Consider the following 18882-nt stretch of genomic DNA (forward strand, 5'->3'; position numbering starts at 1 on the left):
TGCTTTTATTTTTCTTGGTAAGAACACATCTTTTATTATTTTTTTCTTCTACTTTAAATTTGTTTTGCTGTTTTTTCTATACCTTCTTGCATTTGCCTTCTTTTCTTGGTTTACAAATGGTTTTATTCCCCCTGAAGAATTTCTTGACTCTCATTAGATTTTTTCAAATCACCTCTTATTTTTTCTATTTTCACTCAGAGAGTCTGAAAAGGGTTTAGAAATGTTAAGATGCTGAATGTCAATTGTCCAAATCAAATCAGCTAAAATAACAACAACCAGAAGCCAACAATGAAGAAAAATTGCTGTTTAGCCAAGTATGCTCATCTTGGGTTTGAATTTGCTGTTTTTTTTAGTGTTACAGCTGCTGCAGCTGAATCCTGTATGTTGAAACTTGGATGGTTTTCATTTTGGAAGATAGTTGTACATCTGACGGTAAAATAATTATTCCAACAGAAATGTCTTTTAAAAGTATGTATTTATAAAAGAAAGTGAATATGATTCTATTGATCTTTTATTGCTTTTAATTAACCATTTAGCCAGTGAATTACCATACAGTCTTATAGTTATTCTCTGGCTATTCTATGTTGGTTTTCTTTTGTCCAACTAGAGCATAATAGGGCACTATGACGCCCAGTTTATATACTAATTTCAAGTTTTAAATGTACTAATATTGCATATACGCTTTGGGGGGAGGGAATAAAGGACATGCATCTAGTCAGATATATTCTATGTCATCTGAATCACTTGGCATGATCAAGTTCAAGTAAGAAGACATAGAATGACCCAAATGCCCTTTTCAGTAAAGAAGTACAAAGTGTTTTCATACACAAGAGCTGAGCAATGACAAGCTTCCCTTTATCTTTTTCTTATATCCTCATGGTGATCTCCTTGTACTTACACCTGTGACCTATATACATGAGGCCTGAGACTGCAACACGGAAAGTCAAACACAGGAGAAGGATAAAGCAGGAGAGGCCTTTGAGAAAAGAGGCATTTTGATGTCTTAGTATCCACCACTACCACTATTCATTTGCAGTGGTTTGTTCAAACTATCTTAGGAAAAAAAACTAAAAAATTGAGGCATTTAAAATCATTTCAGCTGTGTATGCATGTGCATTTGGTCCTGTTTTTTGGTCCAAAGAGGATTAAAGAAACCAAGAAAATGTTCGCTTATCCTCTCCAAATTTCCATTTTGTAAGAAAGTGTCATTTCTGATCACTATCTAGTTAAATATGTGCACAGATCACATAATTGTTTTCTGTGTTGATCTGAACAGCAATTCCCCAAGTTTCTGGCAGGAATTATGACCAGAACACAACATCCACGATAAATTAGCCCTGGACCCCAACAGGCTGAGTGTTGGAAAAAATCCAGGCAGTGGGTTTACTGAAAATGAGGAAATAGCTCTAAAAGAAATGTCATGTATTCACCTTTTCATTGTAGTCCTTTTAATGGTGATTTTTATAAGGATTTTATGTGTTCTCCTATCCACCTGCCTTTAATAATGCCTTCTCCCTTCTTTTTTTTTTTTTTTTGACAGAGTCTCTCTCTGTTGCCTGGACTAGAGTGTCTAGAGTGCTGTGGCATCAGCCTAGCTCACAGCAACCTCAAACTCCTGGGCTCAAACAATCCTTCTGCCTCAGCTTCCTTAGTAGCTGGGACTACAAACATGCACCATCATGCCCAGCCAATTTTTTCTATATATTTTTTAGTTGTCCAGCTAATTTTCTTTGTATTTTTAGTAGAGACAGGGTCTCGCTCTTGCTCAGGCTGGTCTTGAACTCCTGAGCTCAAACAGTCCACCTGCCTCAGCCTCCCAGAGTTCTAGGATTACAAGTGTGAGCCACAGCCTTCTCACCTCTTAATTGTGCATTCAAATCCCCAATACAACTGTCAAAGAATGAGTATTGAAGCATCTAAAGAACTTCTCTCAGAAAATAAAAATTTAAAAGATAAAGTAAATAGAGAATAATACATAGCAATTCAAGGAAACTTTCCCAACTACTCCAGTCCACATGGCTTCATCCTTCTCTGTTCTCTGTGACATTTTAATCTGCTTCATCTATATTAGTCCTGATTGTCTGTACTATCGTCTTTGTTCCAGTTCGAAACAGAATAGCATATAATTAAATAAGAGAATGTTCATGGCTATGCTTTGTGTGGTGTATTTAAAATTTATTTCATATTTTACTACTGGTTCTCAATTTATGTTATAATTACTTTTAAAATTTCTTTCTCTTATCTAACACTGTGCTAAACAAGAGGAAGATCTATGTTATTGACTCAATAATCATTAATTATAATTTTTGAAATTTATAATGCATTGCAGAACATATTGTACTCAAGGCTAATATTCATCAAAGATGAATTCATTAAAGCTGGATACAGGTTCTAAGGGAAGCATTCGATTTTAAAGGCAAGAATTCAGTTTCCCTCATCCCTCAATTCAAGTTCCCCCCCCACTTTGAATAAATTAGTTAGATTTTTTTCATTTAAAAATGATGGTTACTTCCATATTGTTACACACATTCTAGAGGTCATGAAAGACCTTAATGAAAATAAAACAATTTAAAAAATTGAATCCAGTGACTATCAATAATCCCTGAACAATAATCTTCTAAAAGACAGATATTCATATTATCTTTGAATTGCGCTCAACACCTGGCATAACTATCTTATAAGATATATTGAATAAAAGAATAAAGGTCTGATAGTGCATTTATGGCCAGCAGACCTTGGCTGCAAGTATTGCTACCAATGAAGAACTAACAGCATGAAAGGTACCTAGTCATCACATGAGAAACAGCATGAGAATGCATTTAAATTTAGAAATCAGACTCGTGGGCTAATCACTGAGCATAAATTTGTCCATAATAAAAGAACCCTTCCTGTGAAAATGACTTGTTAGCATTCATTCCATAATGGAGGTTTTATATTGCACAATACTTGAGGTTTGTTCTGATAGGTATATCTAATTGGGAATTTCACCTTATGGACATATTATCTTAATAATGGAAGTGTGCCTAAATGGATTGGGGAAGATAAAACACATACAAAGTGGAGAATGAAGAAACATCAGTGACAGCAGGAAAGACCTATAATTCAAATAAAGGATTTCTTGATATTAAACTAAAGAAAACTATTATGCAACACTCCATCAGTTTCCTTTCTGTCTCCTTTGCTGAATCCTTCTCCTCTTCCCCCTCTGTAACTGCCTCCCAGGATTTTCTACTGCTTCCTCAGTTTGCTCTGTTTATCCCATTTCTCACTGAAGCCAGTCCTGGAATTTGAGTGCAAGCCCATAATAGCAGCTATATGCAGGACATTTCTATTTTAACATCTTATCTTCACCTTCAACTCAAGAACAAAAAAATCTGAACCTATTCACCTTAAAAAAAAAAAAAAACTCTTTTACCTAAGTTCCTTATTTTCCTCTTTATTTAGCTATTGTTATTCCTAGTTGGGTACATGGTCTCATTCTTCTTCATTTGCTACTTTCTTCTTTCAAACACTTGTGTAAAATTTATAGACATAAAGTCACATTTACAAGATTTCCCCTTCCTGATAGCAGTAAAGCTAACCAAAACAACCAAAAATTAGAGTGACCTGAACTGTCTATGCTGAACTTCAGAAAGGTCTTAACCTCATACTGCAAATCCAATGATCATCATCAAGACATGAGTTCAATCTAATTTATATAGCACACCAGTTCAACACAGTGCAATTATCATTAGTAAGTGAAGGAAATAAAGACGTTGTAGAAACAAACAAACAAATATGAAGGTCATCAATAATATCTACCAGCTAGAGAGTCATGGACTATAGGCATGTGTGAATTGTGAGAATGAATGGAAACATTCTGTCTTGAGCCAGTTCCCCAACTGCAGCTCAGCCAGATTGGAAGAGACAGCTCTAAGCTAAGAAGCTTCTATCTTGGGAGAGGTAAGATCTGGAAGCAGGGATACTATGAAACAAACTTTGAACAAGAGGTGAACAGTCAGAGATCCAAAAACAGAAGCATAGTATGTCAGTCTGGTTGACTTTTCATCTGACAGCTAACACACTGAAGCTGCAGAACAAACGAGTTTCCAGCAACACCGTACACGCTGTTGTGTTACCACTTGGGCCCTCATCTGGGTTTGCTGGCTGTGGAGGCAGAACTTCCAACAAATTTTGAGAGAAATAACAGGAGAAATCTCTTCAACTACACTACTTAAATCTCTGCCTCTCTTCTTTTGGTATTATGGGAAATGAATGAAAACATATGCTAACAACATTCAAAATTCCCCTCATTTGTGAAGAAGTAGTTCTGAATAGAGTAAAAGAGATGTCATACATTAATTTAGAGAAAATAGCAGAACATAGGGCAAGGATCATATTGATTTGTTCTTTATTCTATGGTCAATACTGTCAGTGCCTAGCACAAAAGGAGCTCAGAAAATATCTGACAAACAAGTTACTATTGTAGAAGGTGAGGGTATGGACTTTGAAGTCAGAGCAACTTGGTCAAGTCAAGTATTCGGCACATGGCTCTCCTGGTTAATCTCCATGTGTCCTCCAGCTTGGTTCTCCAGTAATGCTCTTTCCTTCCCTTACCCCCTTCTGCCTATGGAGTGGTAAAAGCCCCCACTGGTGCTGATCTCTGGGTCCCTCAACATTCTCTATTGGTTTCCTTAATCCTGACCACAACTTTGTAACTACTTCTTACATTAAAGTTTCTTGAACCTTCTGAGTTAGATTTTGTTTCTTGATAGGATCTTGAGAGATACATGGCCTGGAAATGAGTAATAATAAAAAAGGATTAATTTTTGGTGTTGTTGATAGGAGGAGTCTTCATAGCAGCAGTGGTCTGAGTAGTATCAGCAATAAGAATGATGGCAACTGCTATTGTTGCTGTTATGAGCAGAAACACCCAAAATATAAAAGAAAAATTGTTACAGCAAGAAAAGTACCTAAAATAAATATAGCATTCCACAAGATGGGACATAATTTTAGGTTATATAAGTACTGCATTAACAGGAAAATTAGAGAAAATATGGATTTTTTAAAAAATTTAATTTAATTTATTTTATTTCAGCATATTATGGGTGTACAAATGTTTAGGTTACATACATTACCTTTGCCTCACCTGAGTCAGAGCTTCAAGCATGTCCAGCCCCCAGACAGTGCGCACCTCACCCATTAGGTGTGATTACACCCATACCCTCCTCCCCTTGTCCCATCTGCCCGACACTTGATGAATGTTACTACTAAATGTGATGTTGGCTTCATAAAACATGTTGGGGAGGTTTAATACAAAAAAATAAAAAGATTGGATACAAAATGATTAGCTGAGGAATCAAGCAAAAATAGTACTAAGAAAAAGAATAATGGAAAAAATTAATATTATTATAAAATATAAGTATATTTTAAACCAAGACGCATGCTGACAATCTAGGACACTGAATTAGTAACAGACTGGGGAATTTAACTTTAAAAATACCGTGGGAAACTTTTTTAAAAGGAGAATTGTAAAATAGACCTTGAAATCCAACATATGGATAGTTGATGATCTGGAAAACAGAACAGAAAAGATTATTTAAAGAAATATTAGAGTAAAAATACTTTAATGAAATGAAATGGTTCTATAATTCAGAAAGTCCACTGCTCGTGATTGGGGGTGAAGGGAAGAGATCATACTGGTGAATCTTTAGGGTTTTCTAGATATAAGATCATACGTATCATCACCGAACAGGGATAGTTTGATGTGCTCTCTTTCAATTTAGATGCCTTCTCTTTCTTTCTCTTGCCTGATTGCTCTGGCTAGGACTTATAGTACTATGTTGAATAGAAGTGATGAAAGTGGGAATCCTTGTCTTGTTCCAGTTCTTAGGAGAAATGCTCTCAACTTTTCCCATTCAGTGTGGTGTTGGATATGGGTTTGTCATATATAGCCTTTTTTAAAAATTTGTTTTATTGATACCTAATAATTGTACATATATATTCATGGAGTACATGTTACATCTTGATCATATATAGCTTTTATTATTTTGAGATATGTTCCTTCTATGCCTAGTTTGTTAAGGTTTCTTTTTTTATCATGAAGGAGTGCTGTATTTTATCAAATGCTTTTTCTGAATTTATTGAGATGATCATATGATTTTTTAAAGTTCTGTTTATGTGGTGAATCATGTTGATTGATTTGTGTACATTAAACCATTCTTGCATCCCTGGGATGAAACCCATTTGATTATAGTGAATTATCTTTTTGATGTACTGTACAATTTGGTTTTCTAGTATTTTCTTGAGGATTTATGGATCTCTGTTCAAGAGCTATATTGTTCTGTATTTTTCTTTTCTTTCTTGTGTCTTTACCTGGGTTGGTGTCAGGGTGATACTGGCTTCATAGAATGAGTTAGGGAGGATTCCCTCCTTGTCAATGTTATGGAATAGTTTTAATAGGATGTTTAATTTTATTCAATGGAAAACTAAAAAATCTGAGACTAGGTTTCTCAGTACATCTATTAATATGCTCAGGAAGCATTTTCTCTCATTATTAATTTTAAAATTCTATACTGGAAAAGTTCCATTAAAGTTAAGAGCATCATTGTCATGCTCTGTAACTAGATAAGAGTAAAAAAAATAATGTCTCAATATTAAACAAAAAGGGGCAAAATTATCATTTTTGTAGAAAATATAATCCTCCATGTAGAATTTTTAAGAAAATTTATTTAAAACTATGAAATAATAAGAGTTTATAAAGGGGGCCAATAACAAAATTAATGTATAGAATTACAGCTTTTCTTTAAAAACAATAGTTAATTAGAATATGTGATAAAAGTAACTACATAATTTGTAATATTAAAATATAAAGTGTTTTACTAGAAAATGATAAACTTAAAAAGAAATATGTAGAACTAGTCTGAGAAAAACTCTAAAATTAGTGAGTGTCATAAAGGAAGACTTAAAAATATAGTTCATAGTCTTAAACACTAAATATTCTAAAGGTGTCATTTCCCCCTAAAATAATTTATGAATGTATTAAATCTAATCAAATCACCAATAGGATTTTTTCTTAATTTGATGAAAATGATTCTAAATATCAATTGAAAGTATAAATGTGAAGAATTCTGATGAAAAGGAGAAGAGAGACATGCTTTCAGATAGTAAAATATATTATGAAACAACAGTTATAAAAATAACTGTATGGTGCAGGAATAGACTGACATTACCATATGTTGGGAAGCATATTCATCTAATAGATTTAATTTTTACCCTGAACTGTGAATTTGGAGTGATTTTTATTTCTTCTTTGCATTATTTCCTTTTTTTATTTTTTCACAATGGCTATGTGTTGCTTTTATAATTAGTAAAATAGTGAAGTATTTAAATTTAGGGAAAAAGGTATGGCTATATAATTTCATTTTTAAGTGGAGTAAACAGAAAATGAGGGAAAAGATTTTTCTATTTAGAAATTTGGAGGCCACCAGGAACTTCTAAATTAGTTTCAGTAAAATGGTGAGAGATAAAACCAGATTTTAGGATATTATGAAAAGAATTAGCAGAGAGGGGGTAAAAGAGAGAAATTTAGAAATTGTCATACTTTATTTTCTTTCTATTCTATTTCTTACTTTGCATTGCTCTGGTTTTCTCATTTCTTCTCTGCATTTCAAAATTAGTGACCTCTCCTTCCTTAGAGATGGCATCTTGTGTACAATATTCAGCTTTCTATTTTTTTGCTTACATCTCACTATACAATCTATAGCACTTCCTCACAAAGAGGAGTACAGGCATAGGAAATGTCTCTTATGTGGGTTAAAATGCACAAGCAAGGTCTTGGATAGAAATACAGTGCATTGGAGTGTGAAATATACTCATTTAAGTGCTACTTTGCTGCTCTTTTTCAAAACCGAGTCCTAGTTTTTTAATATTGTGTGTTTTCCCTCCTATTTGTTTTTGTCAAATTCCCTCAGTCCTTTGCTGATTTTTCTTTGACCTGTATGTCGTCCTGTCCTTCGTCTGTCTTTTACACTTAGCCTGGCTGTTTTCATTGTTTCTTTTCATCACTGTTTCTTCTTTTCTGTGCTGATAACAACATAAATAGGGAGGCCTAGAGTTTTTCTTCTGAATACAAACGGCATGAGGTTGAATATAGTAATTAATTCTAATGTGTAGTAAACACAGCATATCAAAAGAAGAACAGCAAAGAGTGAACAAGACGAAACGAGACTACGAGACTACACAGTAGAAAACCACCTGCTAAACGTGACATGCACTGTAAACCTAGCCAAGTAACAAATAGGCTGTATTTATACTTTTATCCTTTTTTAAAACAATATTCATGTAAGAATTGCCATTTGGGGGGGAGAGCAGTGCATGTGTATTATATAGTAGTGATTAGTTCTTATTTATAAATTGTAGTGCACTGCTCCCTCCCTCATTTCATCCAAGTCCTATTGATTCTCCAGGTGATTATTTGAATTAGTTAACTTCATTCTATTTCCACAAAAACCATTCACTGGATCTACAACAGAAGCATCCTGAGACTTTTCCCATCTTTCATCTGGATTCCCTCTAAAATCCATTCTATACATAGCAGCCAGAGTTATCTCTAACAATATCAGTATAATCATAGCAATTCTCTGCTTAAAATACTTAGATGACTTCCAACATTACTTTCTAAAAATTTATTTAAAATTTTTAAATTGTTAACATGGGCTATGAGGTTCTGCATGACCTGGACTTAGTCAGCTTCCATGGCTTCCTCTCAACACTGTGGCCCTTCCTCACTGACCTCCAGACTTCCTGGTGTGTTTATACGTGCAAATGGGCCCAGTACTTCTCATCGAAGGTCCTGTACATATGCTGATCACTCTACTTGTCATTATTCTCTTCCCACTCTTCACCTGGACCTGGCGGAACACTCCTCCCTCATGTATAAGCTATTGCCTTGGAAGGTCTTCCCTTTACACCTGGGTTCTCTTGTTCAGCACTTCTTCCAACCTCCTTTGGTGTGGCCTCTCAAACTGAGGGCAGAAAAGCTCAAAATTGCATTTCTCATAATCCTATGCTGTAGGTGATTTGTGTTTACCACATAAAGGCTCTCATAAGTTATTTGAATTCAGAACTGAGTTAACTGGAGAGAAAAGCAGTATACAAATCATTGATTTTTATGGTGCAGATCTTCACGGAGTGGATGTGATTCTCAGGTCAGCAGCAAGAATATCACCTGTCTGATCCTTGCAGGAATAGTAGCTCGCCTCATGATTTCATTTTGTAGGGTGGCTTTGAGGAACATTCATAGCAGGTCATTTTAGGGTCTCTGGCTTCACTGCTCATTCTGAAAGCCATTTAATATTCGTCAATGAATTCCTTTAACTTTAGCCGGTACATGGTCCCTCCTCAATCTAAATCAGGTCTCTCTGTTCCAGTCTGTTAATACACTGGACATTTCTTTCAGAACACTTGTCCTAATTTGTAATCAGTGTTTACTCATGTCATTCCATGTGTCTGTCACTAGAGCCTCAGCTTTATGAGAATCTAGTAGATAGATACTCAATACATATTTGTTAAAGAAATGAACAAAAAATCAAAGCATATTAAAATTCCTCTACATTTATTACCTGATTACCTGTTTTCCTTAGGTTCCAGAACTGTTAGGTACAATGGCTGTTTGTATGTAGCTACTATTAGTGAACTTTCTTATTATTCATTTTGTATCCATCAAAAGTAATCTTGTACCATTTCATCTTAGAATTATAGAATCTACTAGAAGTTCTTTTCTGAATATGATTCATTACAATGATTAAGGTTAAACTAAGTTTCCCCAGCATACACTCTTGGATAGAAAAGAATGCATATTAAAGAGAAAGTGTGTAAATAGTTGAGTTTAAAAAGTCAGGTATGAGGTTTGGACAGATCAGTGTGTCCAGTTATGAAAGTCTTTTTGGGGTTTTCTGATATTTAACAAGAAGAAGAAAAAGAAATGGTTAGTGAAAGGAATGAATAGAATTATCATTGAAACATGTTTTTTTTCTTTTCAGTTGTATCATATGCCTTTTATATTGGACAAATCCAGACAGATGTTTTTTAGTAAAGGATAAAGCATATCTAGATTTAGAAAATTATCCAGTATGTTCTATCCCATATGAAGAAGATCAATGAGAAGACACCACAAAATAAGATGAAACAAGGAAAAATAAGGCAGCTAAATTATGGGAAGAATGAGCTACTCAGGCTCAGAAGGTTTACCTTTGCTGGCTGGTGTTTACAAGTGTTCCCCTCTGCAGATCTAACTCATCTTTTCCTGCTGTTTGAAAACTGTAAACTTCTTTCTCTTCCTGGGATACCCTGTAATGAAATTATCCACCCAGGAACATGGACATCAACCTTGATTATTTCCTCCTTCTCATGGATTTATATTATATTCCTCCATCCAATTTGATCAATAACCAGTTCTTAAAATTTTCCCCTTTTCTTAATCTTTTTTTTTTTTTTTGGACACTACTTTGGTCAGTATTATTAAAATAGTCTCATAATTGGTTTTCCATCTTGTCTTCCAACACTTCAAACTAGAATAATTTTAAAATTCAAATGTTATCATTTTACTTCCCTACTTCAATTCTCTTAGTGGCCTCCCTTACCAGTCAGACAGAATACTAGATGATCCCTTCTCCTGCTGTACCATCCCCCACCCAGGCACCCTCTGCTCTGGCTCCACGGAGATACTTTACATTCCCAGAATGCGCTGAGCCATCTCCCTGCATCCCACCCTCCAAGTTTCCAATAGCCCCTTTCCATACTCTCTTAGCTTGGCTAACTCCAGCCAACTCATTTTAAAAGGTTCAGTTTAGATATCACCTCTTGTAAGAAACCTTTCCCAAACCCTACAGCCTGGGTTACCTTTGCACCTCAAAGCCCCCTAAAAATTCTCCCCCCACCCTAATTTATCACACTCTTGAATTTGCCTGTTCGCTTGTCTGTATCTATTAGGACTAGGTTTGGCTTAATATTAAAAAATAATAACAGTGGCTTAAACATATGGAAGGCTTATTTTTATCTTATGTAAAGGAAATTCAGAGGTGATTCTGCTGGAAAGGAAGAAAGGAGGAGGAATATCAAGCAGACAACCAGCAATCACTGCTAGAAAGTCTCTTCAAGGGCAGGACTTTACCTTTGTACCAGTCTCAGGTATGAGCACCACACCTTCCACTGAGTAGATATTTAGTAAATATTTGCTGAGCTAAATACATAAATGGTTTAAAGATAAAAAGTGTAGTATTTGGCATGCTAATAAACTACATTGTGGTTGTTCATATGTGAAATAGGGAGTTTCCAAAGTTTGTTTTTGAAGCTGTGTAATTCTTTTTTATTTTCCAAATAAAATCTTATCTTGAACTGAATGTGAATCAATAGAAGTGGAATGTTCTCTTGTGGGAGCAGAACAGCCTGAATCCTGACTTGGCCTCTTCTTACAGATGCCCTGAGAGGCACCCTGAAATATCTCTTTGGAACACCAGGGCTTTAGGAATCATAATTTGAAAACAACTGGACTCGTGATGCCACTATACAGAAGTCTCTGAATAAGATTAAGGTGTTATGTCATCACGAAATAATCAACACAACAAATTATCAATAAAAATTAAACTGACTTCTTTTGTATTTGAAAACGACATCATGCATTCTTGGAAGAATGAAATGCTGTGTCAAAATGTTAAAGTAATGGAGAATATCATTATAACAGCAAATGGACATCAAAACTTGATAGGCTATGTGGAATACCAAAAAGCAAACATGTAGCCCTCTTCACTTTCAATTGTGCCTGCCCGTTAAAGTATAGCTCATTCCTTAATTCATCCAGAAAGTCTTCACTAATTACTGACTGCCCACTTCTAAATTAGGTGTAGGGACTGGGTGACACTAGCCCGCTAACTACAGATCGTGAAGCCAGGAGGAGGTATAATATATAGCATTGAGGGTGAAGCTGGGATGAAAAAATCAAGCAGAAAATGGAACCCAGTTATTCTTCAAATGAGCAGAGCAGTAAAAATTATGTACAAAGCAAAAAGGTAAACTGAACACATTAGCATGGAGTAAGTAAGTTTAGAAGAAAGAGACAGAACCAAAGTAGCTTAAATATACATATTTTTTTAAAACAAAATATTTTTTATTTTGTAATTTACCTTAAATACAATACATTTTAATAAAAACATTCTAATCATACTTTGCGTTTACTTTAATTTTTATTCCTTTTGCAGTGGAGGTCACAGGTCACAAATATACGTATTTTTTAATGAGGCACCTGTGACCTCCATTGCAATAGCTACACTTTGTTGTCACTCTAACATGTGCCAGTACTTTGATAAGAACTTTACATACTCTATTCTTAATCCTCATAGCAACTTTGAAAGAATGCTACTATTTTCCTCTTTGTGTCAATACAGAAACTATGCGTTAATAAAGATAAGTTCCCCACATCATTGATGAGAAAGAAGGAGGGAATATACAATTGTAGTACAGAATGTTTTACTCCTAAGTGCTTCACAACACTAAGATGATGCTGTGATTGTTGAATTATAGTGCTCTCAGATAGGATGCTCCTCTTTGGTCAATTTGGCTAACAGCTCCTCAGAGAGGTGCTTAAGACTGCTTCTGTAAATACAGCCTTCAGAGAGAGGACTGCAAAGCTTGGTATTTAATTGTAATTATTTCTGTTTATTCTCACTCTGTGAACTCAGAAGTCTGCAGAAACATTGGCCCATAAGGTGTGAGGAGATGTGTGCTAAACCATATTGGCATTTATTATTGCTTCTTCCTTGATCATCTCCAAATTATAGCATCATATTTCTATTGGAAGAATTCCTTTCATTGCTCAGAAAGGGCCCTGCCTCTGTGGACAGAAACATTTTGCTGGGACCCACCGTTTGGGAAATTAGGACTTTAGATAGGAGTTAGTTAAGGAAATAAGATGCTAGAGATCCCCTTTCTCCCCGTTTCTGTGCAATTACTTGTTCCTCATCTAAAGTTCTTTCCTATTTCCTCAGTGCCTACACCCCACCTCAAACACCATGGGAAACCAGGCTGAATCCAGCAGTGACTAAGTCTCCAAACCATCTCAACTCCAATGAATTCATTGGTTGCTGATTGACTGAAAGGCCAAGCACTCTCTTTCACCCTAAAGACATATTATCTCTGTAAAGTTCACCAGTGCATCAGGCATCAAACAAACGTCCATTGAGTCTGCTTAAGGAGACAAACGTTACTATAGCAGAGGGAATTGTGCCTTTTTCCTGGAGAGGTTGGTAGTCAGTTGCTCACAGGAAGGCTTGAGTTTATCAGGTCTCCTTAAACAGTCTTCTGGTTTGACCTCCCTCTAAGAGGAGGAACGCTTTGTGTTCCTTCCCTTCAGCATGGTTTTCCTTCTTCCCAGCTGAGCGCCTTTCCCAGCCATTCTGGGCTTGAAGGCCTCTAAGAGCCAGATGGCATGTGGAATAAGAAGCAACTATCTCAAGATTGTGTAATTAAAATATTAGGTGAATTATTCATATAATTTAAGATGAATAACTTACTTTCATCTGAATTATCCAAATGTTTTAAGATCAGGTTTTTTTGTAACTTCAATAATTTAATTCATTGACTCAAGTTATTCTGGGTGAGTAGAGATTGCTAAATATTTAAATATAATAGGTCCAACATATACGATTTGATTTTGAAATCTTATACCAAATGAATTTCAAGATTCCCTCTGGAATAATTGGCATGAGGAGAAAAAAGAACTGACTATGATTTCGAATAGTTCAGCCAGTCCTCAATGATTATATTAGCAATTCTTTTTGCATATGATTGGCATATTCTTCTGTGTCTGTAATGATTTATGTTTTTAAAAATGATTATTTCTAAGGTAATCCTTACACTCCTAACACTGTAGTGGGCAGATCCATTGTTCTCAGTAAAAATGTGCCTAGAGATTAGATTGATCTATAAAAAATATTCTTTATTTATATTCTAGTGGGTAGATTAAATAAATACTATTTTCTCTTATTACCAGTAATAATAGTATAATATATTCTCATGGAATACTAACAGTAGGACTTTGTTTTGTGATGAACTTTCTCAATTATAAGCAAATAAGAAGCTATTTTAAAAGCCTCAAGCACTCACCTTAAATATACCTTAGTTTCTTAATTGACCTGAAAATCCCTCTTGGTTTGGATGTTGTAGGAGGAATTTCCCTAAAAATAAGCAAGAATTCAAAATTGGCCAAAAATAATCCATTAAGAACATTGTCATCTTGCGATGTTCTTACAGTAAATGGGAAGTGCTGTGCCCCCACCCTCCGACTTCCCCAGCTGATGGCTTTTCTTGGGAATACATTTTCCTAGAGAAACCCTAAAAACATTTGTTTCCTTGAAGGGATGTGTGCTTTTGCTAGTGAATGTTGATTTAGGAAGAAGATTAAAGAAATGTGAAGGACTTGAAAGGTCCTGGGTTTGGTGCAGGGGAAGGGAGTCAGGAGGAGCTTGTGTTTGTCGAGTCCTTATTTTGGCTAAGGGCTAAGCATTGAACATATATCTTACTTTCTTAGCTGATGTTAGTGCCCATTTTATAGACGAGGAAATAACAGATAAGTTAATTAAATTGCCTTTTACATTTTTTAGCAAAATGAAGAACTTGAAGTTAGATTGAAACAGCATAGTAAGTCTGTTGAGAATGACTACAGGTAAACAGATTTCCTAGGGCTGGATTTTACTAAGGCGGGCATAAGCCCCGCAAGCTGGCTTCCTCTCCCTTCATGGAAATCTAACTCACAGAGGACTACACTGTTAGTGCTACAATCAGAGAGGAAGCTTCACATGCAAATAACACGCAAATGTTAATAATTATTATGTTACTACATTTATCATGCATATGTCAAGCACTTTACATATAATTCTTATTTGATCCACAAAAATCTTAAAAAATTTATTGTTTCTATTTTAAATATGAAGCAATTGTGACTTAAAGAGGGTAAATAATTATCGCATAGTAAATGGAAGGGTCAGTATTTTAAATCAAGTATCTACTCTTAACTCTAGTAGTAACCACATACCAGTGTCACATGTGAAGTTAAAAATAATTATCTGAACATTTATTTAGTGTTTTGGCCACCATTTTCAAAGGATTAGTGTTTATTAGTTTTTTGTTTTTTTTTTTGGTAACCTTACCCTCGTTACCCCACTCTTAGCCCATGTGCTTTTCAGTGGTTTATTCCATTTTCAGATACAGAAATAAGCTTTGATTATTCAAAACCAATGAGCATGCCCCATCCTCTTGGCCAGAGTTATAGGTTCAAGACAGGCATGTATACAAATGAGGAAAAAACGGTATCAATTAGACATGAGATAATGTTTGCTGGGGCTTCTAGGAAAGAGAAATTTTCCGATAATTTGACAGTATAGTATGGGAGTCTGAGGTCTAGAGCTACAGTTATTTTGTGATCATCAGAATGAGTCTCAAGCTGCCAGTGACCACCACCTGGAGTATGGGTACAAAGATTGAAGTTATCCCTCAGGAGCCAGAGTAGAGAGATGAATCCTGGTCGATTGTCCCTGAATCAAGCTGTACCTGAACCCTTCATTACTCAAAGACCCTTCAGTTAAATGAGACAATGATTTCTTTTTTTGTTGTTGCTTATGGCAATTTGAACTTTCTAATGATTGCAGGTGAACAAATTCTGATGTTTCAATTTCACTCAGAAAGCACTAACCTCAAAAAAAAATTGATAAATAAGTCTACACTAAATTAAGGACTTCTGTATGTGGAAAGTCATGCTATAATAGGAAAAAAGGTCTCAAACAGCACAAAAATTTGTAATACATGAAATTGAAGGATAGGTATCCAGAATGGATAAAAAATTCTTACAAATCAAAAAATAATGACCAAAAAATAAATTTTTAATAATAGAATTGGTATCTATACACAAATTTTTTTAGATTTTTTTTATTAATTGACAAATAGGAATTGCATGTATTTATGGGGTACATGTGATGTTTTGATATATGCATATGATATAGAAAGACTAAATCAAGCTCATTAACATATCCATCACTTCACTGACTTATTTTTTTTTTTCTGGTGAGAACATTTAAAATCCACTCTTTTAGCAATTTTTAATTATGGTCACCATGCTGTGCAATAGATTTCTAAAACTTATTTCCCCTGTCTAAATAGAACTTTGGACCCTTTGAACATCATCTCTCCTTCCCCCACCCTCAACCTCTGGTTACTGCCATTGACCTCACTGATTCTGAGTTCAACTTTTTTAGATTCCACATGTAAGTGAGTATTTGTCTTTCTGTGCCTGGCTTATTTCATTTAGCACAGTATTGTCCGGGTTCATCCATGTTGTCGGAAAAGACAGAATTTTGGTCTTTCTTAAGACTATGTAGTATTCAATTGTGTGTATATACCACATTTTCTTTATCCATTCATTCATTAATAGGCACTAAAGTTGTTTCCATATTTTGGCTACTGTGAATAACGCAGAAATGAACATGGACATGCAAATATCTCTTTGACACATTTATTCCAATTCCTTTATATATATACCCAGAAGTGGAATTGCTAGATCATATAGTAATTCTATTTTTAGTTTTCTGAGAAACCACCAAACTGTTTTCCATAATGACTATACTAATTTTCATTTCCACCAACAGTGCACAAGTGTTTCCTTTTCTCCGCGTCCTTATCAACACTTCTTATCTTTTGTCTTTTTGACAATAGCCATTCTAACGAGTGGGAGGCTATATCTCATGGTGGTTTTAATTTACATTTCCCTAGTCATTAATGATGTTGAGTACTTTTTCATATACCTTTGGCCATTTGTATGTCTTATGTGAGAGATATTTATTTAGGTCCTCTGCTCATTTTTTAATAGGGTTATTTGTTTTCTAGTTATTGGGTTGTTTTAGTTCCTTATATATTTTGGATATTAGTCACTTATCAGATGTATGGTTTGCAAATAACCATTCTATTCTATAGGTTGTCTCCCATTCTATAAGTTGTCTCCCATTCTATATGTTGTCACTTCACTCTGTTGACAGTTTCTTTGGTTGTACAGGTCTTTAGTTTGATGTGATCCCATTTGTCTATTTTTGCATTCATTGCTTGTGCTTTGAGAGTCATATCCAAAAAAAAATCACTGCCCAGACCAATGTCATGGACCTTTCCCCCTATATTTTCTTAACAGTTATATGTAAGTCTTTAATTTATTTTGGTTAATTATTGTATATGGGGTGAGATAAGGGTCTGATTTCATTCTTCTACAAATGGATATCCAGTTTTCCCAACATGATTTATCAAAGAGACTTTTCTTTTCCCATTGTGTGTTCTTGGAACCTTTGAAAATTAATTGGATATCAATGCATTGGTTTATTTCTATGTTTTCTATCCTGTTCCATTGGTTGATGTGTCTATTTTTATGCCAGTATTATGTTGCTCTGATTATAACAACTTTATAATGTACTTTGAAATCAGGAAGTGTAATACCTCCAGCTTTGTTGTTTTTGCTCAAGATTGCTTTGGTTATTCAGGGTCATTTATGGTTCCATACAAATTTTACAATTGTTTTTTTCTTTATTTCCATGAAGAATAATATTGGAATTTTGATAGAAAATGCACTGAATCTATAGATTGCCTTGGGTAGTATGAAAAATTTAACAATATTAATTCTTCCAATCCATGAACATGTGATATCTTTCCATTTATTTGTGTCATCTTTGATTTCTTTCATCAATGTTTTGTAGTTTTCAGTGTACAAAAAACACAAAAAATAAGGAGAGGAGTTAAATGAGAAGTGAAGGACTCCTGTTAACATCCCATCTCCAGTCTTTTTCCTCAAAGATAAACATTTCAAAACTTTTCTCTTTTGATTACTCTGGTGGTTATACTAGAATATATACTGAAATATAGTTTATATTATTAAAAACTGTATCATGTTATGGGTATGCAAATGAGGCAGGACCATCCAGCTAGCTATTTCATGCACAGTGCATGGCCTATAGCTTATTTCCCTCTAAACCTGTCTACTCAGAGATTGTGGGCTTTCTGATCAATGCTGGGGAGACCTGCTTTTTCCTCAGCTGTAGCACTCCTGAGTGCCCTGAGAATCACCTCTACTTTTCTCAATTCAATCTTTAGTCTTTCAGTGTGATCTTCAGAACTTTGTTAAAATGATCAGTGCACTAATTTCACTCCTTCCCATTTTCAGTGTTGTTATAGATTCAATCTTAGTGATGTACCTTTATTTTTATTTCCATGGAATCTAGGGAAGAGAGGTAAACATGTGTCCTTAACCTTTTATGTGAAATCTGTGGGAAGCAGAATGTCCCCTCAAATTGCTAGCCCTATGTATATGCATCATCTCCCAGTAATTCAGTCAAACCTTAATCACAATGTTGTTGAAGGGATTTTGCATATGTAAAGTCCCAAATTAGCTGACTTTAAGATAGGTGGGATCTGATATAATCACTTGAGTTTTTTAAACTTGTGTTTAAGGGTCAGAAATGGAGGAAACCAGAGATTTGAGCATGAGAAGGATTTTACGTGCTGCTGCTGGCTTGAAGATGGAGGGGCCACATGGCAAGGCATGTAGGTGATCTCTAGGAGCTGAGAGTGGACACCAGCTGACAGTCAGAAAGGGAATTGGGACATCAATCCTACAATTGAAAGGAACTGAATTATGCAAACAACCTGAATGAACTTGGAATCAGATTCTTCCTCAGAGTACCCAAATGGAAAGTCAGCCCAGATGACCTTAATTTCCATTTTTAAGTCATGAGCAGAAAACCAGCCAAACCATGCCTGGACTTCTGATCTATGGAACTGTAAACTAATAAATGGATGTTGTTTTAAATCACTAAGTTT

This window comes from Eulemur rufifrons, chromosome 7, assembly GCF_041146395.1.
Source record: "Eulemur rufifrons isolate Redbay chromosome 7, OSU_ERuf_1, whole genome shotgun sequence".
NCBI lineage: Eukaryota > Metazoa > Chordata > Mammalia > Primates > Lemuridae > Eulemur > Eulemur rufifrons.